Genomic DNA, 26,554 nt, shown 5'->3' with positions numbered 1-26,554 from the left:
CCCAGAAGTGGGATTGCTGGGTCATAAGGTAGTTCTATTTGCAATTTTCAAGGAATCCTGTTCTCCATAGTGGCTGTACTATGCTGTTTGCATTCCACCAACAGTGTAGGAGGGTTCCCTTTCTCCACCCTCTCCAGCATGTATTGCTTGCAGATTTTGGATCGCAGCCATTCTGACTGGTGTGAAGTGGTACCTCATTGTGGTTTTGATTTGCATTTCTCTAATAATGGTGATGTGAACATCTTTCATGTGTTTGTTAGCCATCCGTATGTCTTCTTTGGAGAAATGTCTATTTAGTTCTTTGGCCCATTTTTGATTGGGTCGTTTATTTTTCTGGAATTGAGCTGCAGAAGTTGCTTGTATATTTTTGAGATTAGTTGTTTGTCAGTTGCTTCATTTGCTATTATTTTCTCCCATTCAGAAGGCTGTCTTTCACCTTGCTTATATTTTCCTTTGTTGTGCAGAAGCTTTTAATTTAATTAGATCCCATTTGTTTATTTTGCTTTTATTTCCAGAATTCTGGGAGGTGGATCCTAGAGGATCCTGCTGTGATTTATGTCTGAGAGTGTTTGCCTATGTTCTCCTCTAGGAGTTTTATAGTTTCTGGTCTTACATTTAGATCTTTAATCCATTTGAGTTTTGTGTGCAGTGTTAGAAAGTGATCTAGTTTCATTCTTTTACAAGTGGTTGACCAGTTTCCAGCACCACTTGTTAAAGAGATTGTCTTTACTCCATTGTATATTCTTGCCTCCTTTGTCAAAGATAAGGTGTCCATATGTGTGTGGATTTATCTCGGTTTCTATTTGTTCCATTGATCTATATGTCTGTCTTTGTGCCAGTACCATACTGTCTTGATGACTGTGGCTTTGTAGTAGAGCCTGAAGTCAGGCAAGTTGATTCCTCCAGTTCCATTCTTCTTTCTCAAGATTGCTTTGGCAATTGAGTTTTGTATTTCCATACAAATCTTGAAATTATTTGTTCTAGTTCTGTGAAAATATGGCTGGTAGCTTGATAGGGATTGCACTGAATTTGTAAATTGCTTTGGGTAGTATACTCATTTCACTATATTGATTCTTCGATCCATGAACATGGTATATTTCTCCATCTATTAGTGTCCTCTTTGATTTCTTTCATCAGTGTTTATAGTTTCTATATATAGGTCTTTAGTTTCTTTAGGTAGATATATTCCTAAGTATTTTATTCTTTCGTGCTGTGAATGGAATTGTTTGTAATTTCTTTCTACTTTCTCATTATTAGTGTATAGGAATGCAAGGGATTTCTGTGTGTTGATTTTATATCCTGCACTTTACTATATTTATTGATAAGCTCTAGTAATTTCTGGTGGAGTCTTTAGGGTTTTCCATGTAGAGGATCATGTCATCTGCAAACAGTGAGAGTTTTACTTCTTCTTTCCAATTTGGATTCCTTTATTTCTTTTTCTGCTCTGATTGCTGTGGCCAAAACTTCCAGAACTATGTTGAATAGTAGCGGTGAAAGTGGAACACTTGTCTTGTTCCTGACTTTAGGGAAATGCTTTCAATTTTCACCATTGAGGATAATGTTTGCTGTGGGTTTATATAGCTTTTATTATGTTGAGGTATGTTCCTTCTATTCCTGCTCGAGTTTTATCATAAATGGATGTTGAATTTTGTCAAAGGCCTTCCTTCTCTGCATCTATTGAGATAATCATATATTTTATTTTCAATTTGTTAATGTGGTGAATTACATTGATTGATTGCGGATATTGAAGAATCCTTGCATCCCTGGGATAAAGCCCACTTGGTCATGGTGTATGATCTTTTTAATGTGTTGTTGGATTCTGATTGCTAGAATTTGGTTGATTTTGCATCTATGTTCATCAGTGATATTGGCCTGTGTTTTCTTTTTTTTGACATCTTTGTCAGTTTTGGTATTAGGTTGGTGGCCTCATAGAATGAGTTTGGAAGTTTACCTTCCTCTGCAATTTTGGAAGAGTTTGAGGAGGATAGGTGTTAGCTCTTCTCGAAATTTTGGTAGAATTCAGCTGTGACCGTCTGGACCTGGGCTTTTGTTTGCTGAAGATTTCTGATTACAGCTTCAATTTCCGTGCTTGTGATGGGGTCTGTTAAGATTTTCTATTTCTTCCTGGTTCAGTTTTGGAAATTGTACTTTTCTAAGAATTTGTCCATTTCTTCCACGTTGTCCATTTTATTGGCATACAACTGCTGATAGTAGTCTCTATGATCCTTTGTATTTCTGTGTTGTCTGTTGTGATCTCTCCATTTTCATTTCTAATTTTATTGATTTGATTTTCTCTCTTTGCTTCTTGATGAGTCTGGCTAATGGTTTGTCAATTTTATTTATCCTTTCAAAGAACCAGCTTTGGCTTTGTTGATTTTGCTATGGTCTCTTTGTTTCTTTTGCATTTATTTCTGCCTAATTTTTAAGATTCTTTCCTTCTACTAACTCTGGGGTTCTCAATTCTTCCTTTTCTAGTTGCTTTAGGTGTAGAATTAGGTTATTTATTTGACTTTTTCTTGTTTCTTGAGGTATGCCTGTATTGCTGAACTTTCCTCTGCACTGCTTTATAGTGTCCCACAGGTTTGGGTTGTTGTGTTTTCATTTTCATTCGTTTCTATGCATATTTTGATTTCTTTTTGATTTCTTCTGTGAGTTGTTGGTTATTCAGAGTGTGTTGTTCAACCTCCATATGTTGGAATTTTTAATAGTTTTCTCTGTAATTGAGATCTAATCTTAATGCATTATGGTCAGAAAGATGCTTGGAATGATTTCAGTTTTGAATTTATCAAGTTTAGATTTATGGCCCCAGGATGTGATCTATCCTGGAGAAGTTCCATGAGCACTTGAAAAAGGTGAAATTCATTGTTTTGGGGTGAAATGTCCTATAGATATCAATTAGGTCTAACTGATCTAATGTATCATTAAAAGTTTGCATTTCTTTGTTAATTTTCTGTTTAGTTGATCTGTCCATAGGTGTGAGTGGGGTATTAAAGTCTCACTATTATTGTGTTATTGTCGTTTCCTTTCATACTTGTTAGCATTTGTCTTACATATTGCAGTGCTCCTATATTGGGTGCATATATATTTATAATTGTTATATCTCTTCTTGGATTGATCCTTTGATCATTATGTAGTGCCTTCTTTGTCTCTTTTCAGCCTTTGTTTTAAAGTCTATTTTATCGGATATGATATTGCCTCCTGCTTTCTTTTGGTCTCTATTTGCGTGGTATATCTGCGGCCTTCACTTTCAGTCTGTATGTGTCCCTTGTTTTGAGGTGGGTCTCTTGTCAGCAGCATATAGAGGGGTCTTGTTTTGTATCCATTCAGCCAGTCTTTGCCTTTTTGGTTGGGGCGTTCAACCCATTTACGTTAAGGTAATTATTGATAAGTATGATCCGTTACCATTTACTTTATTGTTTTGGTTCGGGGTTTATACACCCTTTCGTGTTCCTGTCTAGAGGATATCCTTTTAGAATTTGTTGGAGAGCTGGTTTGGTGGTGCTGAATTCTCTCAGCTTTGCTTGTCTGTAAAGCTTTTGATTTCTCCTTCGTATTTGAATGAGATCCTTGCTGGGTACAGTAATCTGGGCTGTAGGTTATTGTCTTTCATCACTTTAAGTATGTCTTGCCATTCCCTCCTGGCCTGAAGAGTTTCTATTGAAGATCAGCTGTTATCCTTATAGGAATCCCTTGTGTGTTATTTGTTGTTTTCCCTTGCTGCTTTTAATATTTGTTCTTTGTGTTTGATCTTTGTTAATTTGATTAATATGTGTCTTGGGGTGTTTCACTTTGGGGTTTATCCTATTTGGACTCTCTGTGTTTCTTGGTTGGGTGATTATTTCCTTCCCCATTTTAGGAAGTTTTCAACTGTTATCTCCTCAAGGATTTTCTCATGATCTTTCTTTCTGTCTTCTTCTTCTGGGACTCCTATAATTCAGATGTTGGAGCGTTTCATATTGTCCTGGAGGTCTCTGAGATTGTCCTCGTTTCTTTTAATTCGTTTTCTTGTTTCCTCTCTGATTCATTTATTTCTACCATTCTATCTTCTATTTCACTACTCCTATCTTCTGCCTCCATTATTCTACTATTTGTTGCCTCCAGAGTGTTTCTGATCTCATTTATTGCGTTATTCATTATATTTTGACTCTTTTTATTTCTTCTAGGTCCTTGTTAAACCTTTCTTGCATCTTCTCAATCCTTGTCTCTAGGCTATTTATCTGTGATTCCATTTTGATTTCAAGATTTTGGATCATTTTCACTATCAATATTGAATTCCTTCTCAGGTAGATTCCTACTTCTTCCTCTTTTGTTTGGTTTGGCAACTCTCCTGTTCCTTTACCTGCTGAGTATTCCTCTGTCTCTTCATCTTGGTTATATTGCCGTTGGGGTGGCTTTTTATATTCTGGTAATTTGTGGAGTTCTCTTTATTATGGAGCTTCCTCACTGTGGGTGGGGTTCTATCAGGGCTTGTCAAGGTTTCCTGGTTAGGAGGCTTGTGTTGGAGTTCTGGTGGGGTGGAGCTGGGTTTCTTCTCTCTGAGTGCAGTGGAGTGACCAGTAATGGGTTATGAGACATCAAAGGTTTTGGGATAATTTTGAGCTGCCTGTATACTGAAGCTCAGGGAGTGTTCCTGTGTTGCTGGAGAATCTGTCTTGGTATGTCTTGTTTCGGAACTTGTTGGCCCTTGGGTGGAGCTTGGTTTGGGTGTAGGTATGAAGGCATTTGATGAGCTCCTATTGCTTAATGTTCCCTGAATTCAAGAGTTCTCTGATGTTTTCAGGCTTTGGATTGAGACTCCTGCCTGGTTTTCAGTTTTATTTTTTGGTAGCCTCTAGACTTCTCCATCTATACAGCACCGATGATAAAACATCTAGGTTAAAGATAAAAGTTTCTCCACATTGAGGGACACTCAGAGTTCACTGAGTTACAAGGAGAAGAGAAGATGGAGGGGGTAGTTAGAGGTAACTGGAATGAGATGCGGTGAGATCAAAAGCGGAAAGGCAAGCTAGCCAGTAGTCACTTCCTTATGTGCGCTCCTAGTCTGGACCGCTCAGAGGTATTTACAGAGTTATATGGGGAAGAGGAGAGAGAGGAGGAAGTAGACAGAGGTGGCCAGGAGGATAAGAGATAGGAATGAGAAGGAGAGAGACAAATCCTGCCAGTAACCAGTTCCTTAGGTGTTCTCCACCGTCTGGAACACACAGAGATTCACAGAGTTGGATAGAGAGAGATGGGGAGAAAAGAGACAGAGGCCACCTGGTGGGAAAAAGGAGAGTCCAGAGGGGAGGAGAGTGGTCATGCCAGTAATCTCGCTCTCAGGTAAACTTGGGTAGTGAAGTTTGGGTTTAAATGTACAAAATTGACAACAAAACCTAAGAGCAAAGATTAAAAATCTGTTTGAAGACAATGGTCTGCTTTTCTGGTTGCCTGATGTCCTCTGCCAGCCTACAGAAGTTGTTTTGTGAGTTGCTCGGCGTTGAAATGTTCTTTTTGAGGAATTTGTGAGGAGAGAAGTGGTCTTCCCGTCCTATTCCTCCGCCATCTTAGACCGCCTACTCTCTCCTTTGCTTTTCACTTCTCTTTCTTTCACAGCTATTTGTAAGGCCTCCCCAGACAGCCATTTTGCTTTTTGCATTTCTTTTCCTGGGATGGTCTTATCCCTGTCTCCTGCCAGTGTCATGAACCTCCGTCCATAGTTCATCAAGCCTCTATCTATCAGATCTAGTCCTTAAATCTATTCTCACTTCCACTGTATAATCATAAGGATTTGATTTAGGTCATACCTGCATGGTCTAGTGGTTTTCCTACTTTCTTCAATTTAAGTCTGAATTTGTAATGAGTTGTCCATGATCTGGTACATCCAGCTCCCCGGGTCTTGTTTTCGCCGACTGCAAGAGCTTCTCTATCTTGGCTGCAAAGAATATAATCAATCGGTTTCGGTGTTGACCATCTGTGAGTCCATGTGTAGAAGTGTTCTCTTGTGTTTTTGGAAGAGGGTGTTTGGTATGACCAGTGCGTTCTCTTGCTTAAACTCTGTCTTGCTTTGCCTGCTTCATTCTGTATTCCAAGCCTAATTTGCCTGACCTAAGTCGTTTCTTGACTTCCTACTTTGCATTCCAGTCCCCTATGATGAAAGGACATCTTTTTGGGTGTTAGGTTTCAAGGTCTTGTAGGTCTTCATAGAACCATTCCACTTAGCTTCTTCAGCATTACTGGTTGGGGCCTAGACTTGGATTCCTGTGATATTGAATGGCTTCTGAAAATGAACAGAATCATTCTGTCATTTTGAGATTGCATAATGCATTTCAGACTCTTTTGTAGACTATGATGGCTACATCGCTTCTTCTAAGGGATTCCTGCCCACATAGTAGATATAATGGTCTCTGAGTTAAATTCCTATTCCAATACATCTTAGTTGCTGATCCTAGAATGTCAACGTTCACTCTTGCCATCTCCTGTTTGACTACTTCCAATTTGCCTTGATTCATGGACCTAACATTCCAGGTTCCTATGCAATATTGCTCATATATCAGACCTTGCTTCTATCATCCCACATCACCACTGGGTATGTTTTTGCTGGCTCCATCCCTTCGTTCTTTCTGAGTTATTTCTCATTAATCTCCAGTGCATATTGGGCCCTACCCACCTGGGGAGTTCCTCTTTTGGTATCCTCTCATTTGTTTTGTACTGTTCATGGGGTTCTCAGGCAAGAATTCTGAAGTGGTTTGCCATCCCTTCTCTAGTGGACCACATTCTGTCAGACCGCTCCACCGTGACCCGCGTCCTGGGTGGCCCCACACAACATGGCTTAGTTTCATTGAGTTAGACAAGGCTGTGGTCAGTGTGATTAGATTACCAGTTTTCTGTGATTATGCTGCGTGTCTGCTCTCTGATGCTTCTTGCAATACCTATCGTCTTACTTGGGTTTCTCTTACCTTGGTGTGGAATCTCTTCAGGGTTGCTAAAGCAAAGCGCAGCTGCTGCTCCTTACCTTGGACAAGTGATATCTCCTCACAGTAGCCCCTCCTGGCCTTGAACGTGGGTAGCTCCTCTCGGCCCTCCTCGCCTGTGCAGCCACCGCTCTTGGATGTGGAATTGCTCCTCTCGGCCGCTGCCTGACCTGGGAGTGGGTAGCTGCTTCTAACCCGCCTGAGCTCCGACATGGGGCTCTCTCCTACTCCTGCATGGTCGAGCCTGGCACTCTCAGCCTAATCTTCATTAGAAGGAGTCAGGTATTGTTAAATTAATATCAGTAAAACATGGTAACATATGCTATGAATCAAGATATAACAAAGTCCTTGGGTGGCCATTTTGGGCTAAAGTCACAGCCAGGCTTTCTCAATCACAGGCATATATGACAGGAAAAACATACTGTGGGATGGCCAGGGAAAGGCATTTCAGGCAGGTGGGAACTTTATTCATCTCAGTAACTGTGTTGTTCCTTGTTGTTGCTCTTCAGTCAGTAAGTGTGTCTGACTCTTTGCCCCATGGACAGCAGCCCGAGGCTCCTCTGTCCATGGAACTCTCCAGGCAGAATATTGGGTGGGTGCTTTCCCCTTCTCCGGGAACTTTAACCTAGGCATCGAACCCTAGGCCTCCCAATGCAAGCAGATTCTTTACCTGTCTGAGTCATCAGGAAGCTACGTCCATAACCTCCCCCATTATCAACATTCCCCACAGCAAGTTTTTGTGTGACTGATGAAACTACATTGACATATTATAATCACCCAAAGCCTATAGTTTCATTATGTACCAGCACCAAGAGGGCGTTCAGCACCAAGAGAACTGGTGCTGTACATTCTACACAGTTTGACAAATGTGTAATGATCAGGATCCACCATCACAGCATCATGCAGGATACTTTGATTGCCCTAAAACTTCTCTGGTCCAACGACTCGTCATTTGTGCTCCTGCATCTGCCCAGCAAGTTGTTGGCTTTAGAATTAGCCAGTCCTGGGGGAAGTCCTCTCCAACCCACATGTCCCCAGAGCCAGGCATCAGATGCTGAAAATAAGACAGTAAGTAATATCTAACTTAGCAACAAAATAAAGTGAGTGTATTGGCTTTCTATGGCTATAAGCCAAATCTACAGACTTAGTATTTTAAATACAAAAGTGTATTATTTCTCATGGCCATGGGTCAAGGTCCAGGCACAGTGCGTTGGGTCATCTGTTCAGTCTTATTAGGCTGAAATCAACCAATCAGCCAGAGCTGGAATATCATCTGCGCCTCAGGGTCCTCTTCCAAGATCACTCGTTGGCAGAATTAAGTTCCTTGTGTTGATAGGACTGAGGCCTTCATTTGCTTGCTGGCTGTAGGCCTGGGTCTTCTCCTAGCATCTGTAGGCTGCCCTCAGGTGGACCACTCAACAGGTAGGTCAAACATGCCAGCCTACTTCTTCTAGAACAGCAGTACCATGCCTTTCTCTGACTGTCTCAGACCACAGAACTCACCTGATTAGATCAGGTATACAAAAATGATAGCTTTCAGATGGTGGCTGCAGTCACCATCTGTTGTGATTTTGGAGCTGAAAATAAATCTCTCACCATTCCCTGTTTCATCTATTTGCCATGAAGTGATGGGACCAGATGCCATGATCTTAGTTTACTGAATGGTGAGCTTTGCCAACATTTGCACTCTCCTCTTTCACTTGGATCAAGAGGCTCTTTAGTTCTTCACTTTCTGCGATAAGGGTGGTGTCATCTGCATATCTGAGCTCATGGAGGAGGAGATGTCCCATTATCTCCGTACTGTGCCTGCAGACAAGCCCTGTGGAAAACTCCAGGTCCTGAAACTAGAAGCACAGCCCTCTTTGTAGGAGTTCGGACAGGACACAGCCACCAGGGGCACCATCACACTCCACTTCTGTATCCACTCACCTCCAGCGGGAGGTGGGAGGAGCCATAGCCCAGGCTTTAGCTGATTACCCTCCTATTCAGGACTTGCCAGGTGGCTCAGCAGTAAAAGTCCGCTGCCAAGGTAGAGATTCAGGTTCAATCCCTGTGTCGGGCATATCCTGTGAAGGAGAAATGACCTCTCTCACTCCAGTATTCTTGCCTTAACATGCCGTGGGCAGAGGATCCTGGAGGGCTACAGTCCATAGGATTGCAAAGGTCGGTCTCGGCTGAGTGCCTGAGCATCTTATGTTGGACTTCATCTGTCATAGGTAAATCCTGACTACATGTCTGTGTTCCTCAATTTTACTTTCAGGAGAAAAGTAAAGATCAGTCAAATGGCTGATACAAGTTGTGTAAAGGAGAAAATATCCTTGCAGGGAATGACAGAAGCAAGTCAGCATGGAAGACCTCAACTTAGATGTCCTCATGGGCTGCATGTTCAGTGACTCAGTTGTGTCCAACTCTCTGAGACTCCTTGAACTGTAGCCAGGATCCTCTGTCCATGGGAACTCCCAGGCAGCAGTGCTGGAGTGTGTTGCCGTTCCTCCTCCAGGGGCTCTTCCTGACCCAGGATCCAGCCCTTGTCTTGTGTCTCCTGCACTGGCAGGTGGACTCTTTACCGCTGCGCCACCTGGGAAGGCCAGTGTGCTCAGAAACAACCTATTTACACGTTTGTGTTAAGTGAGTTCTGGAAAGAAAAGAAAAGATATTTGAATCTGGGGGAGAGGAGGTTTAGTGCTAATCCCCACGTCCCAGGATTTCTGGCCACCCATTTGTGGGTAAGGGCAGTGTGATTACTGTCCTGGCTGTGACCTTGCCACAGTGGCTTTGGCCAGACACACTGGGTGTGATTACTGGAGGAGGAGTGGGAGGAGGGCAGAGGACTGCAGCAGACCAGGCTTCCTGTCCTTGCCTATCACCCAGAGTTTTCTGTTTACTCACGCACTTGACCATTGAGCTGGTGATGCTATCTAATCATCTTGATAGTTCTCTCCGGGAAAAGTGAATCTTTGGTCATTCAGTTTTGAATTTTAACCTTTTTCTGGACAAGACATAGAGGCAAGGTCAAAATATCCTCCAGAGACACAGGATATAATTTGTCTCTAAGTTCTGAAAGATCTAACCCCGTTGAGTCTTTAACACCCAGAGCTGTTGAGACAGTATTTTCCGTTAAGTCAGCCACTTCCTGGTCTCGGCTACAGCAGCCCCAGGTGTCTAATAAAGGCCAAATGGCTTCTTCCATCAGTGGGCTCTGCAGTGCCGGTGCCCCTCAGAGTCTATTTAAAGGCAGCTGGTACCGGACCTCTCTGCTGAGCTCCTGCCTGAACAGAGACAGAAATTCAGGGTGGGTGGAAGGCTTTGATCAGTGCCGTGTAAACCACTTCAGGGTGAACAGAAAGGCCCCGATACGTTTCTCTTTCATGGTGTATTTAGACAAAGTACCTAATTATTATACTCTCTTAGAAAAAGCAGTTAGTGACCACTCCAGAAAATAACAGGACTGGTTCAGTGCCCATAAACCTTAGAAAATAATTTATTTAAGTCACTAAGAAGTAACTCAGAAATACAATCAAAATTATTAGAGAATTAAAGTATTACACTGAAGATGTTTATTTAATGCAAAAGAAAGTAGAAAAAGAACAGAGAATGAAATGTGACATAAGCTACATAGAAAGCAAAAGTAGAATGGAAGACACGCATCCAACCATATCAGTAACAGCGCTAATTATGAATAGATTAAATAGTCGGATCAAAAGCAGACATTGTTAGAAGAACTCTATTTTATTTTGGACTTTAAACTTCTTATCTTTATTGGGGTATAGATGCTTAACACACAACACGGTGATAGTTTCAGGTGAAAATTGAAGATACTCAGTCATCCATACACATGCATCCATTCTCCCCCAAACCCCTGTCCCATCCAGGCTCCCATGAGACACTGAGCAGAGTGTCCTGAGCTCACAGTAGGTCCTCGTTGGCGTCTGCTCTGAATATAGCACTGGGTACATGACAGTCCCAAACTCCCTAACTGTCCTTCCGCCTGACAGCCGTAAGTTTGCTAGTCAGAAAGTCTGTTTGTGACTTCATTTGGATCATTGCTTTTTCTAGTCCACATAGAAGGGATGCCATTCAAAAGCTCTGCTTCTCTGTCTGACTGACTTAACCAGTGTGACACTCTCTGGGGTCCGTCCGTGTTGCTGCAAATGGCCTTAGTTCATTCTTTTAATGCCAGTGATATTCCATTGTACATATGGACCTCCATCTTTGTCCATTCCTCTGCCAGTGGACATTTAGGTTGCTTCTGTAAAGCAGAAATGTGTTAATTAAGAAAAAAACAAAAATTCAACTATCGCTGTCCATAATCATAAACTTTAGATTGAAAGATAAAAATAAGTTGAAAAATTAAAAATGTAAAAAGATATGCCAGGTAAATAGCCATCATAAGAGTGCTGCTAATATCAGGAAAAAATGTACTAAAGCTAAATAAATGGATACAAATAGCAGGACATTTTGTCACCATCTAGGGTCAATCTATCAGAAAATATTAGCATATTTGCCGAACAAATCTGAATAGGCCTATAAAAACAAGAGATTGAATGACTAATTTTAAACCTTAGCCCCAGAGAAGCCCTGGCCCAGGGAGCTTCACTAGTGCATTTACCAGACGTTAAAGGAGAGCTCATAGTGACTGCTGAGAAAGCATTTGAGGAAACTAGGACAGAAGGGCAGCAAGACAATTCAGGGGGACATAAAGTCTTTCCAGGAACGGGCGTAACAACTGCACACCCACATGCAGAAGAATGAAGTTGGATGCTTTCCTTACACTCAGAAATTAACTCAGAATAGGTCGTAGACCTAAATGGAAGAGCTAAAACTACAAACGTCTTGAGAGAAACCTGGAAGAAGCCTTTGTCACCTAGAGTCAGCCAAAGTCTTACATACGAAATTAAAAAAACGCAAGTGACAGAAAATTAACTGGAACTTAACACAATTAAAATATGTTATGCCAAATGACACCATCAAGGCCAAAGACAACCCACAGGATGACAGAGAATATTTGCAGATGGTATATCAGACAAAGAACTTATGTCTATATAAAGAAGTTTTAATGTTTAATCATAAAAATAGAAGCAACTGAATTAAAAATGGATGGTTGATCTGAATAGACATTTCTCCAAAGAATGGGTTAATAAGTACATGGAAAGAGGCTCAACATCATTCCTCATTGGAAATGCAAATTGAAACTGCAGTGAGAGTACTGCTTCACACCCACTGGGTAATAAGAATCCAAGACAGACAACAAGAAAAGCTGAGTGTGGAGAATTTGAAATGTTCTGACATTAGTGGTGATAAAATGACAATGTGACGTGTGGCGTTATCTGACCTAGTAATTCTATCCCTGGTATAGATACATTCCTGGTATTCCTAAAGGAAAATGCACATTGACACAGAAAACTTATCCATGGCTGTACTTAGCAGCACTATTCAAAATAAGCCTGAAACGGAAGCAACCCAAACGCCCTTCAACTGATGAGAGCATAAATAGAGAGTTTATTTACAAACCATATTATTCATCAATGAAAAGGAATGAAGTGCTGAAACACGCCCGACATGGATGAACTCTGAAAACGCTGTGCTAAGTGAGCAAAGACAGGCACATACATGTGAAGTCACCCAGTCGTGTCCAACTGACTCTCTGTGAACCCCTGGACTAAAGTCCATGGAATTCTCCAGGCCAGAAGACTGGAGTGGGTAGTCCGCTTCTCCAGGGGATCTTCCCAACCCAGGGATCAAACCCAGGTCTCCCGCATTGCAGGCGGATTCTTTCCCAGCTGAGCCAGGGAAGCCCACATATCGTCTGATTCCATTTCTATGAAATATTCAGAAGAGTCAGATCTACACAGACACAGATAAGTGTTTGCCAGCGGAGATTCGTGTTTGCCAAGGGCTTGGGGAGGTAGGGGAGGGTGGGGACATTATGACTAAAGTCTATTGTGTTTCTTTTGGGGGTGATAAAATGTAAATTGAACTGTGACTACACAGTTCCATGAAAAGCAAAAACCATTGAATAGTATACTCCAAATGTGTAAATGGTCTGGTATGTGAATTATATCTCAGTGCAGCCATGAAATTAAAAGATGTATCCTCCTTGGAAAAAGCTATAACAAACTTAGCATGTTAAAAAGCAGAGACGTCACTTTGCCAACAAAGCTCCGTAGAGTCAAAGCTATATTTTTTCCAGTCGTCATGTACAGACGTGAGAGTTGGACCATAATGAGGCTGAGCACCGAAGAATGGATGCTTTGAACTGTGGTGGAGAGACTCTTGAGAGTCCTTGAACAGCAAGGAAATCAAACCAGTCGATCCTTAAGGAAATCAACCTGAATATTCATTGGAAGGAGATGCTGAAGCTGAGGCTCAATAGTTTGGGGCACTGATGTGAAGAGCAGACTCACTGGAAAGGACCCTGATCCCGGGAAAGAGTGAAGGTGGGAGGAGAAGGACGACAGAGGATGAGCTGGTTAGACAGCGTCACTGACTAAACGGACATGAATTTGAGTGAAGCCCGGGAGATGACGGAGGACAGAGGAGGGTGGTGTGCTGCCACCACAGGGTTGCCAACATCTGACACGGCTCAGCGACTGAGCAGCAAGGGTGTAGAGATTTAACAGGCTCACGAGTCGTGCAGTGAGGTTTTGGTGTCTTTAGCAAATCACTCTATAGTAACAGTTATGAATGTGGCCACTTTTGCTATTTTGGGCCCAGGCGTTTGCTGTGGGAGGACGGGCCGCCTATTCTGTGCGTTGTTGAGTGTTTAGCTGCATCTTTGGCTTCTGCTCCTCAGATAGTAACACCCTTTCCTGGTTACAGCCACTAAGACTGTCTCTAGACACTGGCACGTGTCCCTTGGGGAGAGGGGCAAAGAAGCCTGGTGAGGACCACTGTATACAGGTGCTAATAGCAGTAATTAATTGGCTTACAAATAATTTATATTTCTCGAAGCTTAAACACTCGCTCCTTATCACTCTCGGTAAAACTAAAGGACAGATTATTTTGTCACTTTCAGCTCATATCCTGGAGCTCAAAGGGAACCCAGTTAGGAAAACTGTCTGGTGGAATTATAACTTCCACGGATTAAGGACTGACTGTGTTTCTATTTAACTGCCATACTTGGTACTGTAGCTTTGGTGACTGTCCAAAATACAAAATTTTGCACACATTTAATAGAGAGTCCCTCTAAATAAGCAAATATTTAGAAAGGTAAAACATATCTTCATCTTTTACCAATATTGGATTGGTAAATCAACGAACACTATTAATGCTTATACAAAGTAACAAAAAGCAGAGTTTTATGGGGTTTAAATAAAATATTTCTCTCGAATTTACATGTTCTGGTAAATGAGCCATCGAGCTTCTCAGTCTGTATTCAAGGAGTTCAGTAAAACTCCAGTGATTGATTAAAACACACTGAAGTTGATTTTCAAGTGAGGCAGAAGGCCCGAGATTTATTCTACCTCCGTGAAACACAAAAGCTCAAAAGGAACCGATGAGAAAAACGACTTGTGAAACCCCAGGAGAACAGAAGCGGCACTGTGGCTGCAGAGGAAACAATGAGGAGACTGTGACAGACGCGACAAGAGGCTGTGGACTCAGTCACTGATAAAGGGCTGCTTCCCAGAGTCTCAGCAGCAAGAGCACACACAAGCAAACAGCGCGAAAGCTCCCACTCCATTAACGGGAAGACATTTGAGTTTCACGTGCGTGCTCACGCACACGTTGTTATCACTGAATAGTAATAGTCACTGTAAACCCTCATTTCTAACCTGAAAATGGGAAGTCTCACGTTAACCAGCTTCCCCACCACAAAGTAGTATTTCCAGGTCGGAGCTTGCACAATGAAACACCCTGCCTTGCCCTTCAAAATATGTACAAAGGGCCATCGGCTGGGGCGGGTGGGAGGTGGTCTGAGGGTCCCATTCTTGCCTTTCCTCCTTGCCCCAGACCAGCCCCGGCCACAACTGGGTATTTTCAGCCCGTGTGGGTTTCGGTGCTTTCTTGCTTCCCTCAGTGCTTACTTTTGTTTTCCAATCCATGCCATTCCAGCATCACACACGTTACAGTCATCTCTCCGCCCTTCCCTTGACACTCACACCCCGATCTGGATATTTCGCATCCCCTTCCCTCTTCTTGTGGCTTTTTCATCCTGGAGTTTTGCCCAGGCGTGCTGAGCCTCAGCTGCAAAGCCCAGGCGACCTTGGCCGCATGTGGAGATGTGAAGGGCTCTCGTGAGCTGATGCGAGAAACGGTTCTGGATCCTTCTTTGCCTTAACACGGACTCCTCGGATTGGCCGTGTTTTGCTCCTCTGGGAAGTCCCAGAGGAGGAGGATGAGAGTGACCCCCCAGGTAGGTAGGCAGTGCGCTCCCTGGGGCTGCACGCTCACCCGTGGAGTCTCCTGTCGCCACGGGCGGACTGGGAGGTGTCATGAGACCTCCTCCCTCTAAATTAAGGCGCCAAGGCTGGGGATTCTAGAGACTGCTCTGCTCCAAAGATTTCCTGGTCTTTGCATTTCTCCCATGTCCTGGGACTGACAGGACCAGACAAGTCTGTGCACCGGGGCGATCTAAGGCAGGACCCTTCCCATCAGCGTTGGATTGCCAGTTCACAGAGACAGGATCTTTCTCAGAGGGAAAGTCCATCCCAGGGCAAACCAGCTGAGCCTGGGTTAGTTTGGGTTTGTTTTGTATTTGGGGCAGGGAAGTAGGGTGGGTTCATGTTTTAGAAATGGTGTTTCTACAAACATCAAAGAAAGGACCACCCGTGAAATATTCCATAAAGTTCAGACTTTTCCCCCTCTGTGAGTACTTTTCTCTTCTCCTGCTCTGCTGTTGGAAAACCACTCCCCCTCCACCCCCACACCACCCCCACCCCACCCACCCACACTTCCCCACGTGCCTTTTAGGAAGTTGAATGAAATTAAATGGAGTTGTGTTGGTTTCCTGACTGCCTCGGACTTCACCCAACTCCAGCCCTCCGACCAAACTCTCCTTGAGATGATAAACGTTCTCCTCTCTGCTCTTCTTGGTTCTGCAGGAGCATTTAGACCTTTCCCTGGAGGCTGAGGGCATTTGTGCCACCTGCTGGGGGCTGGTGGAACTGCAGTTGCTGCTGCCAGCCCTGCAGTATCATTCTTCTGGGCATTGACGGACAACTTCAGAAACACAAATACACAGTTCATCATTGAGAACAACAGGAGGGACATCTCAGATATTCATTTTATTGTTTTAGAAATATCTTTAAAGAGGGTATGTTCCATATTTTAACTTTTTAGTTCTTTCCATTGATGCTAAGAAGCATTTTCTTTGAGATCAGATTGAATAGGTCAGGTTGTAAACATGACCTTCAAGTCAGGATAAGTGGCCAGCAATGTTGGTAGCCTGCATAATCTTACAAGTGTCATGCCACAGATATTTAAAGTGCTGCATGGCATTTCAAAGAGATCTGTTAAAAAGTTGCAGCTGAATAGAAACATATAAATGAGGTTTGATTAAACTCATAAGAACTGTAGCCTCAAAGGCGAGGGAGAGTGATTGGACTTCAAGAAAATGGCTGAGGTGCTCATTCCTATTCGACTCCAGTATGTATGCTCAATATTTAAAGATGCCAGTGAAAGACCAAAAGAAGTGCAATATACACAATACAAAGACTGGAAAAGGGAATTAAAGTAATTTCTAGAAGAAAAATCAGAAGAGGAGAAGAGAACAAGCAAAAAATATCGCCCACGTTGCTGTGGTCCTTTAGTCACTCCGTCGCGTCCAATGCTTTGCAACCCCATGGGCTGCAGCACGCCGGGCCCTCTGTCCCCTTCTGCCTCCGGAACTTTGCTCAGATTCATCTCCATTGAATCAGGAACTATCTAACCATCTCATCTGTTTTCATCTAAAACTGAAAATAACACGGTACAAATTTTCTTAGTGACTACTTACAATGGCCTGTGTTTCCTAATTAAAAGATTGGGATTTTCAAGTCAGACTTTTAAAATCCAGCTATATGTTGTTTCAGTTTTAAAAAAGTAAACAAAGACAGAAAAAAACGGATATCATTACTATTAGGGTCAGAAAAATAGTCTTTCATGTAAAAACAAATCAAACAACAACAAGAAAAAACATTAGAAATAAAAGGGTCCCCATATCATGAAAGACTAATAATTCAATATATACAAATTCTGATAGTGTATCTATCTAACTTTGCCTAAAAAGAGACAAATACAATGAAGAATTATCAAGAAAGAATGTAAATCTACAGGAAGCATTAAAAATGTTAGCATATATCTCAGAAAACTGACCAAGTAGGAAACGTAGTAGCTATGTAGGATTTTAGGTGAAACTGGCAACCTTGATCTAGTTAGTATTTATGAAGCTCCTATGTCATCATTAGACGGCATAAATAAATTGTTTTTATATACCAGGAGCACACAAAAATTACCACTTCATCAGCCATCAAACAAATATTTAAATATCAAAATAGTTATATCATGGAGCTATGTTCTTTTGGCATAGAATTCTAAAAACAGAAAATAACAATTTAAAGTTAAGTTAAAGCGTGAGTCTTAAAACTTTCTGTAAGTTTAAAAACACATTTCTAATAAACATAGGTCCTAGAACAGATCAAAATGAAATGATTGTTAGAAATAAATGAATATCACCCCCACAAATGTAACAGTATTTAAGAGGAAATATGTAGACTTGATTGGCTTCCCTCATAGCTCAGTCGGTAAAGAATCTGCCTGCCAGGCAGAAGACCCTGGATTCCTGAATCGGGAAGATCCCTGGAGAAGGAATGGCAATCCTCCAGTCTTCTTGCCTGGAGAATCCCATGGACAGAAAGCCTGGCGGGCTACAGTCCATGGGGTCACAAGAGTCGGACACGACTTAGCGACTAAACCACCACCGCCACGTAGACCTGAACAGAAATATATGTCTCACCCGTGCGTGACCCCCGCCTCTCTTGCCTTCAGTCTTTATCAGCACCAGAGTCTTTTCTAAATGAGTTGGTTTTCACATCAGGTGACCAAAGTATTGGAGTTTCAGCTTTAGCCTCACTGTATCTTTATTAGATTTCAAATTTTTCCCTTGACTCTTGAAAATCTCTTTATACTCGAACGGCCTCAATTTTTGAGCTCTTTGTCAGACGTGATTACACTGTACCTGCGTCTCCTGTTTTGATTGAATATGCTCAGTACGTTGCTACAAACAAAGACTTGTTTATATAAGAGCACATTCATGAATTCAGAAGTTGTGTTTTGTTTTTTCCTCAAAATCATAAGTTTAAAATTAATGGGAAAAAATTGTTTATCTCAATAAGCCAAGTGCTTGAAAGAAACTCGATGGGTTTTGTGACCTCTACTGTGGGGCACGTCTAGAATTTAGACTCTGCTTTCTTCTCTGACAACAATTTGACAAGTGCCCCAAGCTGCTTGTCAAAGCATCTTTCTTATTTTAGGGCTTTTCTTTCACAGTTGAAGCAACCGCAAGAGCTGAATGGGATCTTCCTCTTACCAGTCTAGGCACTTTTAAAGTCCATCTTTTTTTCTTGCTACTATTCTGTTTTCCCTTTGCAATATTATCAGTGGTTTTCTTTGACAAATATTCATAGTAGAGCTACGGTAAGAGAACAATGCCACGTGCTATCAGTTAGTAAATAAAAGCCATACACAAACTTTTAGCTCAACTTATGCTCATGTGGAATCCTTCAGACACAGTTAGTTAACGAGGTGATCTGTATTCCGTCAAACAATGACTGTGTTCATAGATTAGTTCTATTTCTTACCAGTTAGTGAGCTGCTCTGCAAGTCGATATTCTTATCTGTAAAAGCAAAATACTAATGGCATTTTCCCCAAAGGATTGCTCTGAGTGGAATCACGGAGTAATACTCAGTTCGAGTTGGTGCTCATTACGTGTTATTCACAATCCTTTCCTTCCATAAAAAGTAGTAGTAGAAACAGCAGTCATAGTACATAAATGAATAACAGGAATAAATACAAATCTTTCCTTACAATGGGTTACATGCCCAATTGAAGATATTGTCAATCAAAGAGTTGTTTAATGACACTTAACCCACGAATCCCTTAGCTGCGCCTTGTTGCCGTTCGGGCGTTCAGTCCTGTCCGACTCTCTGTGACCCCGTGGACTGCAGCCCGCCAGGCTCCTCTGTCCTCTGTCTCCCGGAGTTTGCTCAGACTCATGTCCATTGAGTTGGTGATGCCCTCCAACATCTCATCCTCTGCTGCCCTTGTCCTCCTGCCTCAGTCTTTCAGGACCTTGAATACTGGACCGAAAATGAAAACCAGAATGGCTATCTGGGTAGAGAATGGATGTCCGTGTGACTGTTCTTTTATTTGTTTCCTGTGTGATTGTGGGCTGACTGGGAGCCTGCCCAGAATCATAGCAGACTTCTGTACCATATATTGTTAGCCCTGGAAAGATCAAAATTCAAAATTGAAGTATGATTTTACTGAATGCACATTGTCTTTATGCCATTGTAATGTCAAAAACGGTGAAGTCCAATCATCAGTTATGCTAAAATAATAGCCACAATAACAATTGTTATTATACTTATTGAAATATTATATGCTATGCTAAGCAGTTCCTGTGTACCAACTAACTCATGAAGTGAAGTGAAGTGAAGTGAAAAGACTCAGTCGTGTCCAAGTCTTTGAAACTCCATGGACTATACAGTTCATGGAATTCTCCAGCCAGAAGACTGGAATGGGTAGCCTTTCCTTCCCAGGGGATCTTTCCAAGCCAGGGATCAAACCCAGGTCTCCCATTGCAGGTGGGTCTTTCCCAGCTGAGCCACAGGGAAGCCTTCTAAACAACCACTTTGGAAGCTACTATTACAATTATCCCTATTTTACAGATGGGAAAACTGAGGGCTAGAGAGGAGTCAAATTAGAGGCTGGCTTCTAGGGGAAGGCCTAGGGCTGCCTCATCCTTCTGCCCACATCCCTTGGCCATAGCTCAGAAACACGGCCTCATTCAGCTACAAAGATGGCTGTCAGGGAAGGGAGTGGGTTTTGTGTACACTCAGCCAGTCTCCACTAAAGTAGAATTCTGCAACTTGCTCTTTTCATTTGATGGTGCATTATATTTCATTCCTGCATCATACTTCATTCTATCTTGCCCATGCTGATATGCAGACTGAATTTCACTTTGATGGATTTATTTCATTGTGTGGCCTGAGCACGAGGTTTGTATGCAGTATACCACTGACAGAGGCGCGGGTTGTTTCCAGTTCTGCGTTATTGCAAAGCTCGCTGCAGTGAACACAGTTGACTTGGTCTCCATGGGCGTGAGAAAGTTTCTATATTGTATAAACCAGTGAGGAGAACAACGCTACCGTCCACTGACCTGGGACCTCACCGGCTATTGCAACACTCTCCAGCACACGTGGAACAATCTGTAGACTCAGCAGAAAGAATTAGGACTATTTTCAACGTGCTTCTTACAAGTTTTAAATTTTGCCCATCTAATGGATATAAGGAAATAGTTCAGACCTATTTCGTATGAAATATACAGATATAAGAAACATTTCAAGCTTAATGAGCATTAAATATTCAATGAAGGAGCCATCTCCAACCTAAATGGTGATTTTCCCAAGATGGACGGTTTGGGTGATGTTTCATAATCGAAGGTGGCCACGGGCTGGACATCCTGCTGCAAGACAAGGGCACATTTGACAGACCAGATATAAAGCTCGGGATACCTGTCAGCCCTCTCATGTCATCATCACCTCAGAAGGATGTGCCAACACTCGGACTTCTCCGTGATGTTCAGTGCACACTCCCCATTCCCAAACCCAAACTTGCTGCCTGCCTTTCTAGAAGACGTTTTTGACTTGGACCATGTACTCGGGCAGTGCCAGACACAGTGATAGTTCACAAGCTGATGCGTGGGGACACCTGCCCAACTCAGGCCTCTCACCCCCGAGGTAAGACACGGGAGAGCTCAGGTCTAGTTATTTTCTAATTATCACCCAGGTTTGGATTGTTTCCAAGATGTGTATGGTCCAGAAGAACAAGAGCTAAGCATCGCTTCCAGGTAAAATGAGGTTGTACCCAGGGCTGCCTTCTTCCAGCAATGTGTGTGCACAGGAGCACGTGCGTGCACACACAGGAACACAGCCTGGATGAGAAAGAAGGCTGGCATTCCTGGCAGCAGACTAAACGAACTTGACTTCCTGGGAACGTGTCTTTTCAGTCAACCTAAGAGTGTTTCAAGTGGAGAGAAGCTCTCAGGTGAAGAGCATCATTTTTCAGTACGTGCCTTGAGCACATATCTAAGGCCACTGACTCGGGTGTGGTTTCCTAATGTTTGGACAACAGTAAGCACACAGCTGAATATCAGGTTCCTAAGCCTCATCTCTGTTGCTTATATCTTCCTGCCAAATGTGTTCCAGCAATGTCCTGGGCCGAGAGCGCCTCCTTCTATCCAGGAGGTTGAGCGGCATCAGACAACATCCATCGTGGTGCCCATGGATGGACTTTGAAGGACCAATGGTTTCATCAAGTGATCCCACTGGAAAGACTGATTGAAGAGGGGTCCATATTCTCAGACATCTAGAGTAAGGGTCATGGGAAGTAAATAAGGTGCTTAAGATGGTAAAATTTCACCTCCTACTGAGGGCTAAGAATCATATTCTGTTTGATTTCCTCTGAATTAGAACCAGACATGGAACAGCAGATTGGTTCCAAATGGGGAAAGGAGTATATCAAGGCTGTATATTCTCCACTTATTTAACTTATATGCAGAGAATATGGTGGAAATGCTGGGCTGGAGGAAGCACAAGCTGGAATCAAGACTGCCGAGAGAAATATCAATAACCTCAGATATGCAGATGACACCACCCTTATGGCAGAAGCAAGAAAAACTAAAGAGCCTCTTGAGGAAAGTGAAAGAGGAGAGTGGCAAAGCTGGCTTAACACTCAACATTCACAAAAGGAAGATGCCATCCAGTCCCATCAATTCATAGATGGGGAAACAGTGACTTTCTTTTGGGGCGCTCCAAAATCACTGCAGATGGTGACTGCAGCCAGAAATTAAGACGCTTACTCCTTGGGAGAAAAGCAATGACCAAACTAGATAGCATATTAAAAAGCAGAGACATTACTTTGCCAACAAAGGTCCATCTAATCAAAGCTAGGCTTTTCCAGTAGTCATGTATGGTTGTGAGAGTTGGACTATAAAGAAGGCTGAAGAATTGATGCTTTTGAACTCTGGTGTTGGACAAGACTCTTGAGAGTCCTTGGAGTGCAAGGAGATCCAACCAGTGCATCCTAGGAAATCATCCTAGGTGTTCATTGGAAGGACTGATGTTGAAGCTGAAACTCCAATACTTTGGCCACCTGGTGGAAGAACTGACTCATTGGAAAGACCTGATGCTGGGAAGATTGAGGGCAGGAAGAGAAGGGGATGACAGAGGATGAGATGGTTGGATGGCATCACGACTAGATGGACATGAGTTGAGGAAACTCAGGAGTAGGTGAGGGACAGGAGGCAGGGTGTGCTGCAGTCCATGGGGTCGCAAGGCGTCGAGGCGACTGAGCGACTGAACTGAACAGGTGACAAGTAGATAACTCAATTTTGTATCAGTTCAGTTCAGTGCAGGTGCTCAGTCGAGTCCGACTCTGCGACCCCATGGACTACAGCACATCAGGCTTCCGGTCCTTCACCATCTCGTGGAGCTTGCTCAAACTCATGTCCATTGAGTCGATGATGCCATCCACCATCGCATCCTGTTGCCCCCCCACCTGCCCTCAATCTTCCCAGCTTCAGGGTCTTCTCCACTGAGTTAGATGCTCAGTCCATAAAGAGTCCCAGACCTCTTTGGGGGCCAATAGTTTTAACTCCATGTCACACATTTAGGGCTAGCTGGGAACTCTGGAGATCACGGTCATTGCTTCAGCCCATTGGATCCTTCTTCAAGATCGACCATGTGAACTTGCAGGCTTGGGTCTTGCTGCTGAGAGGGTCTGACTTCCCTCAGGAGGGTTTGCTGCCCACACCCAAGTTGCTGCACCAGGGCTCTTGAGCCCTGGAACTGTCAGGAACTTTGCAAGGGTCTCAGATGCCAGTTCCCTTGCTTCCTGTCCAGTAAAGGAAGTGAGGATGAGACTAGGTAGAGTCTCAGACCCTGATTAGGCTCTGAGCGTGGGCATGCCAGAGAGATACTAGGAGAGACAGACATGGTGAAGGGTTCAAACAGGGCAAACTGAGCCACTACACTTCCACTTCTAAGAGGACTCTGTGGGTTACAGATCCTCAGGGGCCGGAAAATGGGGAAGCACGGGCTGCAAATGGCAGGACCCGCTAGGAAATCAGCGCAGGTCACCACACCACCTGGGAGCAGAGTCCCTTGTACCAGGGACACAGTAAGAACGTGCTGGCTCCATGGAACCTATGCACATGTAAGATGCTGATATTCAGGTTGATTCCTCCTGAGCTGCTGGCTCCGAGAGTACTAGTCTCACAGCTAGTGCCTGGTGGCAATGCCCTCCAGTCCTGGGCTCTGCCACGTGGTGAGCACACACAAGGGGAGGGGCCTCAGAGTGCAGCCTCTGGACTCTGGGGACAGGCTCAGGTTTCTCTGCAGCAGGAGGAACTTAAGTCAGAGGTCAGGCCTCACCCAGTGAGGCCCCACCACCTCCTGTGTGCCCTTACAAAACAGGGGTAGCCTGCCCTGCTCTGACCCCTAGGTTTGCTATAGGGCAGGTGCGCTAGAGGGTCCAGTTCAGCTGAGATCAGCCCTTTTCACCTCCTCAGGGCCTGTGGAGGGATGCTCTCACTATCTCAGAGCACTTAGGAGAACTATTTCTAGAACCTGGCTGGCCTCCCCTCCCCGCTGAGTGAAATCCTGATTTCAGGCACCTGTTTTCACTGGATGGAACTTGCAGGGCTCAAGGTGGCCAGTTAAGCCCAGGACACTGGCTCTCAGAGACAGAGCAGTGGGGCCCTGGCAGACATGGGGGCCTGCTGCCTGCCCTGGGATCTGCCTTCCAGCTGATGCTGGGGCATTTGTGGGGCACTCTGCTGGTGGTTTGTGAGAACTGGACACGACTCAGGTCTCTGAGTTTCCCTGGGAGATCCTGGTATGTGCTGTGCTGGTTCTCACAGGAAAGAGATGGCACCATTTCAGAACTGTGAAGTCGCTAAGGAAAAGTCTTCTGCCCATGAGGAAATCTGTGGAAAATGTGAAAGAAAGCGTTGGACCACGGGCTCAGGCTGACGAAGCCCTCAAGCCACCTCGGGTGGAGGCCAGTCCTCCCACGTTGCTAACCTTGTGCTTGTCGGCCATGAACGCAAACCTGAGCGGGTCTTTGTTTCAGGACATGGTAGACTTCCTGGAGAATACATGGAACGCCAGTCTTCTTCCCTTTCCCAAGTGCAGTGCAAAACACACCTTCCAAGCATCAGAGGATGGTGAGAGAACGACCTCAAAGAAGAAATGAGTGATTTGAACAGCAATGTTGATTTTCCAGAAAGTCCAGAACCATCTGACCAAGAAATCGAGAGAGCAAAGCAGCGAGTCCAGGAAGGACCTGGGAGGAGGCCCAGAGCCGTCCATGGCCTTCAAGGAGCCGTCCTGGAAGACAGGGTGAACCGACGAAGATCCAGAAAAACCTGTTGACCACATCCCCCTTGCCTGACCTCCTCAGAGACTGGGGGATGAAGGGCACCCAGACATCAGGATCCCAAGAAAGAGCTCCCAGGACAGATCACAGAGTCTCCATGCAGAAGCATCCCTGCGGTGTAAATTCACAGCTCAACAGTGAGATCCAGCTGCTGAGGCGGAAACTCCAAAGCCTGCCTGATCTCCATGAAAGCCACGTGATGCAAATTCACAGAAGGCTGTTCAAGAGGAGAGCGCTGCTTGCAATCAGAAGAAACTGCTCAGCGTGGAGAGCTGAACTCCGTGTGTCAGATCCGCAACCTCTCCAGAGAAGAGCTGGAGACCTGAGCGAAGAATTGAAGACAACCGCTGCCTGCCATCGCCAGGAGGTGCGCCTCTGCAAGAAGAGCTCAGGAAAGCTGGGTGGCCGCCGAGTGGATGGAGAGGCGCTCAGCGAGCTGACCAAGAGCGCGCGCCTCAGGCAGCTGCTGGCCCAGGTCGATTCAACTCCAGCTCTCCCGAGGGGCCTTCATTCCTGCTGCTCTAGCCACAGACCCAGGGGCCCGCAGGGCTCAGGGAGCCCCTGGGTCACGAGGCCCCCGGCAGAGGGTCCAGCCCTGAGGACGCAGAGGCGCCTCCTGGCGATGGCAGGCAGCGGTTGTCCCCAATTCTTCGCTCAGGTCTTCAGCTCTCTTCTTGCAGAGGTTGCGGATCTGACACACGGAGTTCAGCTCTCCGCACCGCTGAAGGCAGTTTCTTCTCGGACTCCAAGCAGCGCTTCCTTCAGACAGTCTTCTGTGAATTTGCATCACGTAGCTCATGGAGAATCAGGCAGGCTCTGAGTTTCGCCTCTCAGCTGGATCACTGTCAGGCTGTGATTTTCCACCGAAACCTGCACTCCTCAGTGTGAGACATGTTTGTCCTGGGAGCTCTCCAAACATCAGCCTGGGTTTTCCCTCTTTAAATTTGGAACAACATCAGCCTCTGCTTTCCTGTTGAAAGTTAATCTCTGTTTTTCTCTTTAATTTTAGCCACTGTAACCCAATCGATTGTTTTCTTCAAGTAGATAAAGCATTATAGTTTCTAAGAACTTTTTCAAGTTTTCATTTACTTGTATTTCTATGGAAGTAATTTTTGATCTGTGCGTTGATTTAGTTATTATGATTTTTCAATGGATGCCAGAATTACTCTTATTCGTATAGCATTATAACTTCATGGTATTAGTATTTAAATATACAGTCAGTAATATAATTCTCATCAACCATAATATCTCCCTGGACCTTTCAGTATATAAGTATTTTATTTGCTTTACCTTAAATGCCCATGATGACGTCAAACATCATTAAGTTTGACATGGATGGAAAAGTTGAATACAATACCAGACCATTTCTGTATACATGGCTATTTAACAATCTGCAGGGTAACTGATTTTTGCCTTAGCTAACTTCAGTTGGTTTAAAAAAAACTGAAACAAAACACCACATTCAGACTACATATATTTGTCAGTGTACTCCTTCCTCCATTCATAGTTTAGTAAGAAATTCTTAAGATGGATCCTAAATATATAGATTGGAAGACTTAAGATTTGTAACAAGGTCTTCCTGTATAATCTGGTGGGCTGCCGTCTATGGGGTCAGCACAGATTCGGAAGACGACTGGAGGGACTTAGCAGCAGCAGCACATTCATCCACATGGAGCAGGTGGAGAGACTGGAAGGAATCTCTTTACCTGGCTGCAGAGGATGAGGAAAGGCCGAGATGGGACCCCAGGTGCCGGCCATAGGGAGGCTGCTCCCACCTGGGCCTGGAGGAAACAGGGGCCAGTGGTGTCATCTGAGTTCAGTGCAGGGTTCTCAGGGGACCAGAAGGACTTCCAGCACCTTCCGTCCTGTTCTTCCATTTAATGTGGAGGCCAAGGCGCCACACAAGGGCCTGCTAGGGCAGGCCAGAAGGCAGCTGGGGAATATAACACAGCCAGAAAGGGCCTGA

Source organism: Ovis aries, chromosome 1, assembly GCF_016772045.2.
Source record: "Ovis aries strain OAR_USU_Benz2616 breed Rambouillet chromosome 1, ARS-UI_Ramb_v3.0, whole genome shotgun sequence".
Lineage (NCBI taxonomy): Eukaryota > Metazoa > Chordata > Mammalia > Artiodactyla > Bovidae > Ovis > Ovis aries.
Note: the sequence above shows the minus strand (reverse complement) of the source record.